Here is a 12112-nt window from a genome sequence, read left to right on the forward strand (position 1 = left end):
GACCAATTCTGAGAATCAATCCATTCTGATCGCCACGGCATCGAAGGAAAGGGCAAGAAGGTACCAAAGCATCGTGGCCCTCCAGCATCCCCGGTCACAGCCTACCTTGTGACGCCGGATACATTCGGAAAGGGGGTTATCTACGGAATCCCACCGGGCCTCTTTGACCAAGAAACCTTGAATATCCTGAATAGATCAGGAAATCCGGCCATTGCGTCAGCTAGACGGCTAGGAGAGAACACAGGCACTGTGTTGCTGTACCCTGGACACGGTACCCTGGACGGTCAACTTCAAGGCAACGCCACTCAAGTGCAAACTATTCAAAAAGAAATACCAGGTGTACGCAACGTGCGGGGAATTCGGGCATAGGGCTGACGTCTGTCCAAATCCCGAGACGCGCAAATGCCGAGGATGCGGGGTTAAAAATCCCCTACCGGATCATACGTGCACCCCCAAATGTGCTCTCTGTCAGGGGCAGCACCCCCTTGGGGACAAAAACTGTATCAAGATCTACAGGACCCCATAAAAAGTCAAAAGGAAACTCTGGGAAAAGAAACTGAGAAAGCAAGATACCGCCCCTAAAGAGGGACACATTCCTCTAAAGAACAAGTTCGAGACCCTCAGAACCAAGGAGGCATGCTCCATCTCCCGCTCCCGCAGCCGCTCCAAGTCTGCCACCAGGCCAGGGCCAGCAGTCAATATTGCCATACCGGGGAAGGAGGACGCTACACCCGGGCCGGAACTTAGCGCCGGAGCAGGGGACCGACCATGTAAAACACCACTGCAAGCCAAGGCGAACCTCTGATCACTCATACGTGACCCGGCGGACCCATGGGGCCTCAAGCAGAAAAGTACTTTGGCAGGAAGTAAGAACACGCAGGTAACTGACCAAGGGAATCTTGAAAGTAAAATAGAAAGACTAATCAGAGAGAATCAGGCACTCGTGCAGAAATTAGAGAAAATTGAGCACGAAAATGCAGAGTTAAGGAAAGGATTGATTAAGCTCGAAAATCGTGAGATGAGGGAACTTCCCCCATTCGAGAGTGGAAGCGAACCAGAACGCGAAAGTGGGCCCCCCAGTAGAAAGAAGGCAAAGCCTGAGGCCACGCATCTCGACAAACTTGCCGTAGACATAAGGTCTCTTAAGGAACTAATGGAGAGGTCCAACTATAGGCAGGAAAATCTGCAAGTTAGAATGCTACACGTGGAGGGCAGCCTAGGTAGAATGGAGCAAACCCTTCTCGCCGCAGGCATAATCGCTACCAACAACGGCTGGCAAAATGTGTTGGGGACACAATAATTCAAGGAGTAAATATGGCGTAATCTAGCAGTGGAACTGCAGGAGATTCGTAGGAAAAAGGGCGGTCCTTCAGCAGATAATACAGTTGAGCGAGGAACCACCCCTGGTAATTGCATTACAAGAGACCAACGCCAGGCATGTTGGCCTCAAGGGATACAAATGTTTCCGCAGCTCGCTGGGGGACTCGGCTCTGGTGGCTACTCTGGTTGAGCACAATACGGCGGTTACTCAACACAAGGTTGATGGGGACATTGAAGCAGTTTTGATTGAAGTCCATTCAGGAAATGATAAGAAAGAGAATCTCTGTGCTCAATGTATACAGCCCACCGAAACAAATCAATGCGAAACTCTCGCTCTTATTCACAAAAGCACTAAAAGTTGCCGGCTGCGAAACACTTCTAATCTGCGGAGACTTCAATGCTAAACACCAGGAATGGGGATATGATACACAATGCCGGAAGGGGAAGGGCCTGCTTGAATCCATATTATCCAATGGGCTGTCTCTAATAACGGATTCGGCGACACCGACGCGCGTGGGTAACAGTGTCTGTAAAGACACCACGCCCGATCTTACACTAACTCACAGGTGCGGCCCAGTTGAATGGTGCAACACGGGAAAAAACTACGGCAGCGATCATATGGTTATGAAAATTCGGCTCAGATTTAATCTTCGGGATACCGTGTTACGAGCCAAAATAGTAGATTGGGATAAATTTCGGTCCATGAGAGGGGCTGCAGGTAATAATTCCTGGTCTCCTCTAACTGAGTGGCAACAAGAATTTAATCGGCATATAAAGGAGGCCACGGAAGAACAGGCGACGAATTTCCAAGTCCCAAAATTAGACAAACACCTCGTACATCTCCCTAAATCCAAGACAGATTTGGAGGGAATGTGTAAAACTAAAAAATGGAACAGAAATCTCAGAAGAGGGGTTGGTAACCTCAATGAGGAAATTGAGCGGTATGCAGCCAAGCTGTCCGAAAGGAGCTGGGCCAAGGTGTGTGATGAAATGAACTTCAATATAAGCCTTCCCAAGACTTGGGCTATCCTCCCCTACCACATCGATCCCAATAACACTAAGAGACGGACCAGACTAGGCCAGATTAAGATCAAGCATAAGTTCCAAGGGGGAAACGAGGAGCTGCTAGATGCAATCGGGACAATATATACATGTCAGGATCCCGGCCCCCCTCTACCCTGCTATACCGGGCCCGAGAATAATGTCATAGATGCTTCAATTGAATTGGCAAAAATTAGGTTGGTCCTGCAGGATCTCAAAAAGATATCTGCTCCAGGGCCAGAAAATATCACAAACACTATGCTTAAAACTCTAGACGAAGGCTCCTTACACTTCATTTGCGAAGTAATGAATAAAATTTGGGAAGGGGCCGAAATCCCAGAGGAGTGTAATATCTCCAGATTGGTCCTTATTCCTAAACCGGGCAAGAAACTTGAACTATCCAACATGAGGCCCATATCTCCCACCTTTTGTCTGGGAAAGCTCATGGAAAAAGTGGTCCAAATCAGAATCTCTACGCATATGGAAACTAAGGAACTCTGGCCAGTGGAGATAGTATGGTACAGGCCAGAATTAAGCGCGCAGGATGTCATGCTCAGGTTAAAGCACGACATCATGGACGCTCCCGAGGACGATGCATCCTGAGGAGAGCCATCCTGGGACTTGATCTCACTAAGGAATTTGATAATGTTGAGCACAGAGCGGTTTTCGAAGGCGTCAACTCGGCTGGAGTCGGAAGCAAGTGCTTCAACTATGTCAAAGATTTCTTCACCTGCAGGAAAACTGAAGTTAGCTTCGTGGGACTTAGGTCCGACCCCATCAGTACCGGGGGCAGAGGAACGCCCCAGGGATCTGTCCTCTTCCTGGTACTCTTCAATTTTGCAATGAAAGATCTCTCGTCCCATCTTAATAAGATAGAAGGTATCAAACATAGCATCTATGCAGACAATATAACAATCTGGACCGATGGAGGCTCCAGCGCCGATATATCGCATAGGCTGCAGGAAGCGGTGTATATAGTTGAAAACTACCCCCTAGATAGAGGACTACATTGCTCTCCTCACAAATCTAAACTTTTCTCAATGTGCAGCAAATCACAACTAACCAAAGAATCCCACCTACCGCACCTACACAAACTAGTGAAGGTATACGTGGGAGGGAGCAAGGTACCGAGAGTCAGCACCACTAGTATCCTGGGGTATTTCCTAGAGCAGAATAGGAAAAACACCACCATCCTGAAAATGCTTCAGACGTATGTCGACCAGATAACGGGGTTATTCAGACGAATCTCTCTCAGGAACAAATGCCTCAGAGAACACTGCCTAATAAAACTGCTTCGTGCCTTTGTAATCAGCAGGATAGCTTATGCTACCCCTTTTCTCAATCTCAATCCCGGTGAAGTAGAGAAGTTATAGAAAATAATCAGGACGTCATTCAAAAGGGCTTTAGGCATCCCCCGCAACTCGTCGACAGAGAAGCTTCTAGCTATGGGAATGCATACCTGGGAAGAGATTGCTAAAGCGGTCAGAGAGGCCCAGATTTGACTGCTCAAGTCCACTGTAGTGGGCCGAAAAATACTGCAAGAACTACAGCTTCAGTCAGGTGAGCCACCCTATGTCGCTGACCTCCATGGAGCTTCAGACGCGGAAACTATTGAAAATTGCACCGATCGCTAAGAATATGCACCCGATTCATGACAAGGAACGAAGACAGCATTGAGCAAAATTTATTCAAAGCAAACTAATAAACGACCCTCCTGAGGAATCACTCTATTGCGATGCTGCTTGCGGGCTAGAAGGGGCCGCGGGCATAGCAGTGATAGATGGGAACCACTCCCAGAAAGTAATTGGATCCATTAATACGCGTAACTCTTTAATAGCTGAAGAGGCTGCGATAGCGATAGCATGTACAGGCACTAGAGCCAGAACTATCCTTTCAGATAATAAGGTGGCTGTTAGGAGCTTCGGCAAAGGCCTAATTTCCAAGCAGGCGGCCAGTCTACTGAGAATGTACCCGCTAAACTGGGATGTTTTAGTCATCTGGGTTCCAGTTCACGAGGGTCTACCAGGCAATGAGGCTTCCCATCGCCTCGCTCGAGATGTATACACCCGAGCGGCCATAGAGACCCCGCTACCCGGAGACAAAGACCCCCTCATCATCTACAAGGAGCTCTCTGAGACTCCCAGACTAAACAGAAGGATCTATCTACCCCAGATAGGTCCCTAATACCTTCAGAATGCAGGGCCTGGCGAAAAATTCAGGTCAATCGTTTCGTTCCTCATGTCTCAGTATAATGAGTTGAGAGGGGACCCAGATCGAGGCTTGCAATCTCTGCAACGTACCTCTGAGTCAAACTCACCTAATCTGACAATGCCCCGATTCTTCGGGAGCTAAAGAAACTGATCCCCTTGATCAAATTAGCTGGCAGTCCTACATCCGCAGCCCAAATTTGGATGAACAAAAGATCGTCCTACGCCTGGCGTAGGAGGCTTTCTTCAAGACCTTTTCTGCGGCCACCGCACAGGAGAGCCGGCACCGGCAAGGAGACCCTCCCCCTGGCTGAGCTCCTGCCCCGACGTCCATGTCGGTGTAAATAAAGCCTTCTCACTCACTCACTGACTCACTCACTCCTCGTTACCGGAATTCCGGAGCAGCCGCCGTGGTCGGGTGCGTTTCGATGGAGGCGAAACGAAGTGGCGTCCGTGTGCTGTGCGATGTCAGCGCACGTTAAAGATCCCCAGGTGGTCGAAATTACTCCGTAGCCCTCCAATACGGCTCCCCTTTCTCTCTTTCCACTTTCACTCCCATCTTCCTCCCTTCCCTTACGGCGCGGTTCAGGTGTCCACAGAGCAAGTGTGACAGATACTGCGCCTTTCCCTTCCTGTGAACCAACCAACCAACCCGGAGCGGAGTGCGCAGGCACCCATATCAGCTACACATAGCGGGGCGGGTTGGCGGCAGGTGAGCTCATTATGCTGAACGCAGAAACGTGAACTCTACCACGCGCAAAGTTTAGTATCGCAGTTTTAGTCAGAAATTTTGTAGTGTGCTTCTGTGTGTACAAGCGCGTAGGCGATGTCGGCTTCCTCCAAGGAGGTGACTGAGGGGAAGGGAACAGTAGCAAGAGGTTTGCAGGAAGGAATTGGTGATGGCCAATAACGCTCCCTCATTCATGCATGAGGCGTCCACCCATACGGCGCCTGTTTAGCCGTAATAAAAATAATAATAATAATATTAATAATAATAATAATAATAATTGGTTCACAGGAAGAGAAAGGCGCAATATCTGTCACACTTGCTCTATGGGCGTCTGAGCCGCGCCGTAATGGAAGGAAGGAAGGTGGGAGTGAAAGTGGAAAGAGAGAATGTGGAACCCCGCCGGGGTGGTGCAGTGGTAAGACGCCCGACAACTGTGCCGGAGTTCCCGGGTTCGAACCCGACCATGGCGGCTGCGTTTCGATGGAGGCAAAACGAAGTGGCGTCCGTGGGCTGTGTGATGTCAGCGCACGTTAAAGATCCCCAGGTGGCCTAAATTACTCCGTAGCCCTCCACTACGGTTGGTTGGTTGGTTCATAGGAAGGGAAAGGCGCAGTATCTGTCACACTTGCTCTGTGGACACCTGAACCGCGCCGTAAGGGAAGGGATGAAGGTGGGAGTGAAAGTGGATAGAGAGAAAGGGGGGCCGTAGTGGAGGGCTGCGGAGTAATTTCGACCACCTGGGGATCTTTAACGTTTCGCCTCCATCGAAACGCACTACGGCTCCCCTTTCTCTCTTTCGGAGCCGTAGTATTTGTGTATTTGTGGAGAGCCTTTGCTCGGGCTCGGCGGCGTTGCTCGTGATACTGGGGGTGCATGTTGCGACGGAGAGGCTTAATGAGAAGGTCTCGGTGGAGGGGGCGAGGTATAGAGAAAAGGTTAGGGTCATTCGAGTCTCCAGGATATGTGACTGGTGGAGGTCTTGGTGAGACGCAAGTATTGGGCTTGGCGATGGGCCTCCCCGAGCTCTCCAACTGTGCTGTGGAGGCCAAGCTGTAGAAGGCGTTCTGTGGAAGTATTGATTGGGAGATGTCGGGCCGTCTTGAACGCCGTGCGTAACATGACGTCCAAGGCGTCCGTTTCTTGCTGTTGAGTCGGAGATAGGGGACTGTGTATATTTTTTTATTGTATATATTAACCCAAACCTTATGTAATACGCCTTTAAGAGGGCCATCAAAGTGCGATAAAGTGAAGTCCACTTTAAGGTTCTAAGAAAGCCAGCTGTGCAGACAGCGGAGCTCCATTAAATTTAGGTAATTGGATTTGTTCAGGCCTTTCGAGAAAAAATCGCCTGTAGAAATACACTACATAATCCAGAAGCTGCGGCGAAATTTTCTAAAATCGCTAATCATAATACCACATTTATTATATTCCGTATTTCAACGGCATAACGAGGTATCGAGTATCTCGAAAATCGATTTCCGTTTCGGTATCTTGTACCGATATCGAAGATACTTTCTTTTAAGTATCTTGCCGAGCTCTGTCCAACGCCACGGCTACCTGGAAGGGAATGAAATCGGAGAAATGGGGCGGAGGGGAGGGGGGGGGCAGAATCTCCTGTAGGTACCCTACAATATCAACAGGGTTATCTTCCAACTTTTCTTTGGTCTCTTGATTGCATATAGCTGATTAAAAAACCTTGGTGGAGGTTCATTTTCATACCGGCTCGGCCTAACATAAAACGCAATTATCGTCTTCGTCGTCATCCCCTATAGGTGAAAAGCATTTGTCGTTGCAGTATATAGTATTTAAAAACTGACTCGTTTTTCTGCTAGTCAGTGCAAATCTCAATCAAGCGGGATGGATAGTGGGAACACTTTGTATTAGATCATGAGCAAACACGTAGTAATCTACTACGTATGTGGGCCTTTGAATGGGCCAACCAAAAAAGAGGCAGACGAAAAGGGGGGGGGGGGGGGGGTGTCATTTAATGTTGTTTTTCCTATTTTATTTATTTATACATACTGCAGCCCCTTTATGGCGCTGTTGCAGGATTGGGTTACACAAATCTTTTACAAACGTCATACAAAAGCAAGTAAACAACTTAAACACTATCAGGAAATAAGGCAGGAGACGCAAATGTATTTCAGAATAACAGTACCAAAACGAGAATACAACACTACACTGTAAGGACAGCAAAACACATCAATCAGCTGGAATTAACTTTTAACGGAAAATCGCTGAATTGCAGTGAACAAATTGTTCCAGGGATTAAGTTCCAGAATTCAATAGTGCATAGAAAAAAAGTTATTTAAAATTATCGGATCTATGAAAGTAAGGCTTAATATTAAGGCTATGATGACACCTACTTGACTGAGGAATATGTGAAGGAATATATATGGGATGTGAGACATAATAAGGAAAATTGACGATGCCATGCAGATTGTTCAGTGACTCACTGTGGAGGAGTACACATAAAGGGGTTAGGTTCATAGAATCCAAGGCACGAGAGGGTGAAAAAATGTTCATCATAGCGACGATATGTGAACCTAATAGATTTTCGTTGTATGCTTTCGATGAGGTTAAAGTCACAATCCTTATGAGGGTTCCAGACAGCATGAGCATAACCTAGAATTGGACGGATTAAAGATTTATACATTAGCAACTTAGTCTCTTTTGAAAAACTGCTGAAATTGCTCCTAAAACACCCAAGTTTACTGATTGCTTTAGTGCAAATGAAATTAGTATGTTTCGACCAGAACATGTTAGTGGTAGATATGACGCCAAGATACTTATATTCCTAAACACTGTGCAAGGATAAGTCATTGAAAGTGTAATTGAACAATGAAGGAAACGTACTGTTAGAAAATGACATTATCACAGTTTTAGTAAAATTTGTTTTCATTTTATATGTGTACACCAAGTAGAGAAGCTGACAAATGAGGAATTTAGTCGAAGATGATCTTCTGGTGTGTTAATTACGCGATATAAAACACATTCGTCCGGATAAAGGCGTATGTGTGAAATGACGTTTCAAGTTAAGTCATTAACGTATAGTAAAAATAATAAAGGACCAAGAACCGACACTTGAAGTGCACGAGATGGCATATCAACAGAAGAAGAGTTAGTTGAATTATAACATACGAATTGTGGCCGATGCCAAAGGAAACTGGCAATCCAGCTAACCAAGTGAGGATTTTTCACGATCATGCTAAGCTTTACTAAGAGATTTGAATGAATATCAAAAGACTGAATAACATATAAATAGAGTGTCGACCTAGGTGCCTATATCAAGGCCGCAGTGAATGTCTTGTGAAAATTCAACTAGCTGCGTTAAGGTGCTGAAACATTTCCTAAAACTGTGCTAAAAGTTAGAAAACATGCTATTAGATTCCAGAAATTTAATTATGCCAGTCCAAAATGACTCTTCAAAATGAACCCTCCGAACGTAAGCATGGCCAATGATGTGCGGCCCCCAAGCAGAACCAAATTCGCCTTCAAAAAACGTGATGTCAGGCATCAATGACGACGAAGCAATACTTGCGCAAGATAAGGAAATTGAGCGTGAGATTGCTGAGCGTGTTCCTCTAGCGGACATCAAACAGGGCCTATGTGTGCTGCAGAAAGAGTGTGTCGCCGGTAACCTCGTGTACCAGGAGAAAGTCAAGGACCCTCGGAGCAAGTACCAGTTCATCCGAAAGACCAAGCACGATGTCAACTGCTTCTTTCGCGCATTCAGCTTTGCACTGGAAAGCCTGCTGACAGACAACCAGGAGTACACAGGTTCAAGTCTCTTGCCGAGGCGAGCAAGGCTGGTCTCCCTCGAGTTTCAGCGCTTCACCATCGAGGATTTCCACGACACGTTCATAGATGTTCTCAAGAAGATCGAGAACAACAACATCGACGACATTCTAAAAGTTTTCAACATTCATGGCCTCTCTGACTACATCGTTGTCTACATGAGGTTACTGACTTCTGGCCAGCTGCAAAAGGAGGAGTCCTTTTCTAGCTTTATTGATGAGCAGTGAACGGTGCAGGAGTTCTTCAAGTAGGAAGTAGAGCCTATGTACAAGGAGAGGGACTACATCCACGTGACCTCGTTTACTCGCCACATGGGCGTTGGCGTCCGCATCCAGTACATGAACCGTGGTGTGGGTGGTAAGGTCTACACACACGACTCCCCAAGGACCGTAAGCCGCGTATTCACCACCTGTACAAGCCGGGCCACTACGACATCCTCTACCAGTAAACGCAGTGCGAATTAGGGAAGATCTGACCGCCCTACAACCTGATTGTTGTTTCTTCGTACGGGATGAGGGAAAACATTAACTTTGAAAGCGCGCTCCACAATGCCACCTGCAAGTTGGTCGGTCGTGTGCACTTAACTAATTTCAGGGGAAAATTTGTGTTTTTTTTTGTTCTTGTTTTGCTCTAGGTGTAAGAATTTTTTTTCATGTCGGTTTTTATGTTTTGTGGACATTTGGAGGAGCATCTCGTGGCTTCCCTTTTTTTCAACTTGACTGACGAACTTGTACGTGGAAGACCATTGGAGCTGGAGGCAGCTGTCTCTTCCTCGAAGTGGACGGCGACTGTCACGCTCTGGAAATACTTTTCTGCTTCGAGTATCGGCAAATAACTCCCTGCAAGTTCGGGAGCCCTAGGTGAGGTATTTTGCCTTGGTGTGCCAAAGCTTGGTTTACATGCATTGGAGCATCTCTTCGCACACCACTGTCTTGGTGCTCCCGTCTCGCAGAAGAGGTGACAGTCAATGTGTATCGATTGCCCATTTTGGCAGCATTTTCAAGTCATCCAAGAAGGAAAGAAAGGAACCGAAAGTAACCGTGAAGAAGCGATGCAAGTCACAACTTGCATTGAGAGGAAGCATCTGATCATCCATTGTGCTCCTCCTATCCGTCGTAAACTCTCGCACGTGATTGTGCATGTTGTCTTTCAAGCATTGATTTGTTCACTTACCACCTTTTGCTTTTTTTTCTTCACGGAAGGGCTTAGGAATTACTTCCGATTGATGAATGACAAACGTAACTTGCGCGTACTGAGGAAATGCTCTCCCTTGGTGCAAAGTTGAAGACTGCTGTATGGGGAATTGCGTGCTTGGAAAGTTGGAGGTAGGTGATGCGGAAATTCTTTCGATGGCCCTCGCACCTCTTCTCCCGGCAGACTGTGACAGATTACTAATCCATCAATGGGGCTTTGATTATACTTGAACTGCTTGCCCTACAGGGCTTCGTCTGCGAAGGGGGAAGTGGTATATGCTTTGGGGCGTCATGAGAATGGAGAATACTTCAGTAATCTGCGATTTGCTCATGACATTGCTTGCTAAGTAACTCAGAGGATGGAATGCACAGAATGATTGGTGGCCTAGACAGGAAATGCAGAAAGATAGACTTGAAAATCAATATGAAGATTATATAAATATATATATATATATATATATATATATATATATATATATATCATCATCATCATCATCATCATCAGCCTGATTATACCCACTGCAGGGCGAAGGCCTCTCCCATATTTCTCCACTTAACCCGGTTCTGTGCTAGCTGCATCCACTTGACCCCTGCGAACTTCTTAATCTCATCCGCCCACCTAACTTTCTGTCGCCCCCTGCTACGCTTTCCTTCCCTTGGAATCCAGTTTGTTACCCTCAGCGACCATCGGTTATCCTCTCTTCGCACTACATGTCCTGCCCATGTCTATTTCTTCTTCTTAATTTCCACTAGAATGTCGGTAACTTGACTTATTTCTCTGACCCACTCTGCACGCTTTCTATCTCTTAATGTTACCCCTACCATTTTTCGTTCCATAGCCCTCTGGGTTGTCCTCAACTTATGTAGAACTCTCTTGGTTAGCCTCCACGTTTCAGCCCCATAGGTGAGTACAGGCAAGATGCAACTGTTGTATACTTTCCTCTTGAGCGATACCGGTAAGCTGCAAGTCATAATCTGCGAGTGCTTGCCAAATGCGCTCCATCCCAATCTTATTCTTCTTGTTATTTCCTTTTCATGGTCCGGATCTGCGGTTACTACCTGTCCTAAGTAGACATATTCGCCTACTACTTCCAGTATTTCGCTACCTAATGTAAACTGCTGTTCCTTCCCGAGGCTGTTGAACATTATCTTAGTCTTCTGCATATTGATTTTCAAGCCTACCTTTCTACTTTTTCTGTCTAGGTCATCAATCATTATTTGCAGTTCATCCCCCGAGTTGCTTAGCAAGGCAATGTCATCAGCAAATCGCAGATTACTGAGGTATTCTCCATCTACCCTTATCCCTAACTGCTCCCATTCCAAGTCTCTGAATACTTCCTCTAAACACGCCGTGAATAGTACTGGGGAGATTGTGTCTCCTTGCCTAACACCTTTCTTTATGGGAATTTTGTTACTTTCTTTATGCAGAACTATGGTTGCTGTGCAGCCACTATATATATCTTCCAGTACTTTCACGTACGGCTCGTCTACCCCCTGATTTCGCAATGCCTGCATCACCGCCGATGTTTCAACTGAGTCAAATGCTTTTTCGTAATCAATGAATGCTATGTATAAGGGCTGGTTATATTCCGAGCATTTTTCTATCACCTGATTGATGGTATGAATATGATCGATAGTAGAGTACCGTTTCCGAAACCCTGCTTGATCCTTTGCTTGATTGAAGTCTAAGGTTGTCCTGATTCTATTAGCGATTACCTTAGTAAATACCTTGTACGTAACAGACAGTAAGCTGATTGGTCTGTAATTTTTAAGGTCCTTAGAGTCCCCTTTCTTGTGAATGAGGATAATGTTTGCATTCTTCC

At 46.4% G+C, this 12112-nt stretch overlaps 1 pseudogene; it reads left to right on the forward strand.

Annotated features, from left to right (window-relative positions):
* The first annotated feature begins 8728 nt into the window (after positions 1-8728).
* On the forward strand, positions 8729-9544 carry LOC146193815 (ubiquitin thioesterase OTUB1 pseudogene; annotated as a pseudogene).
* Positions 9545-12112: the final 2568 nt, after the last annotated feature.

The sequence above is a fragment of the Amblyomma maculatum genome, chromosome 4, assembly GCF_055883805.1.
Source record: "Amblyomma maculatum isolate TAMU_Amacu chromosome 4, ASM5588380v1, whole genome shotgun sequence".
Classification (NCBI taxonomy): Eukaryota; Metazoa; Arthropoda; class Arachnida; order Ixodida; family Ixodidae; genus Amblyomma; species Amblyomma maculatum.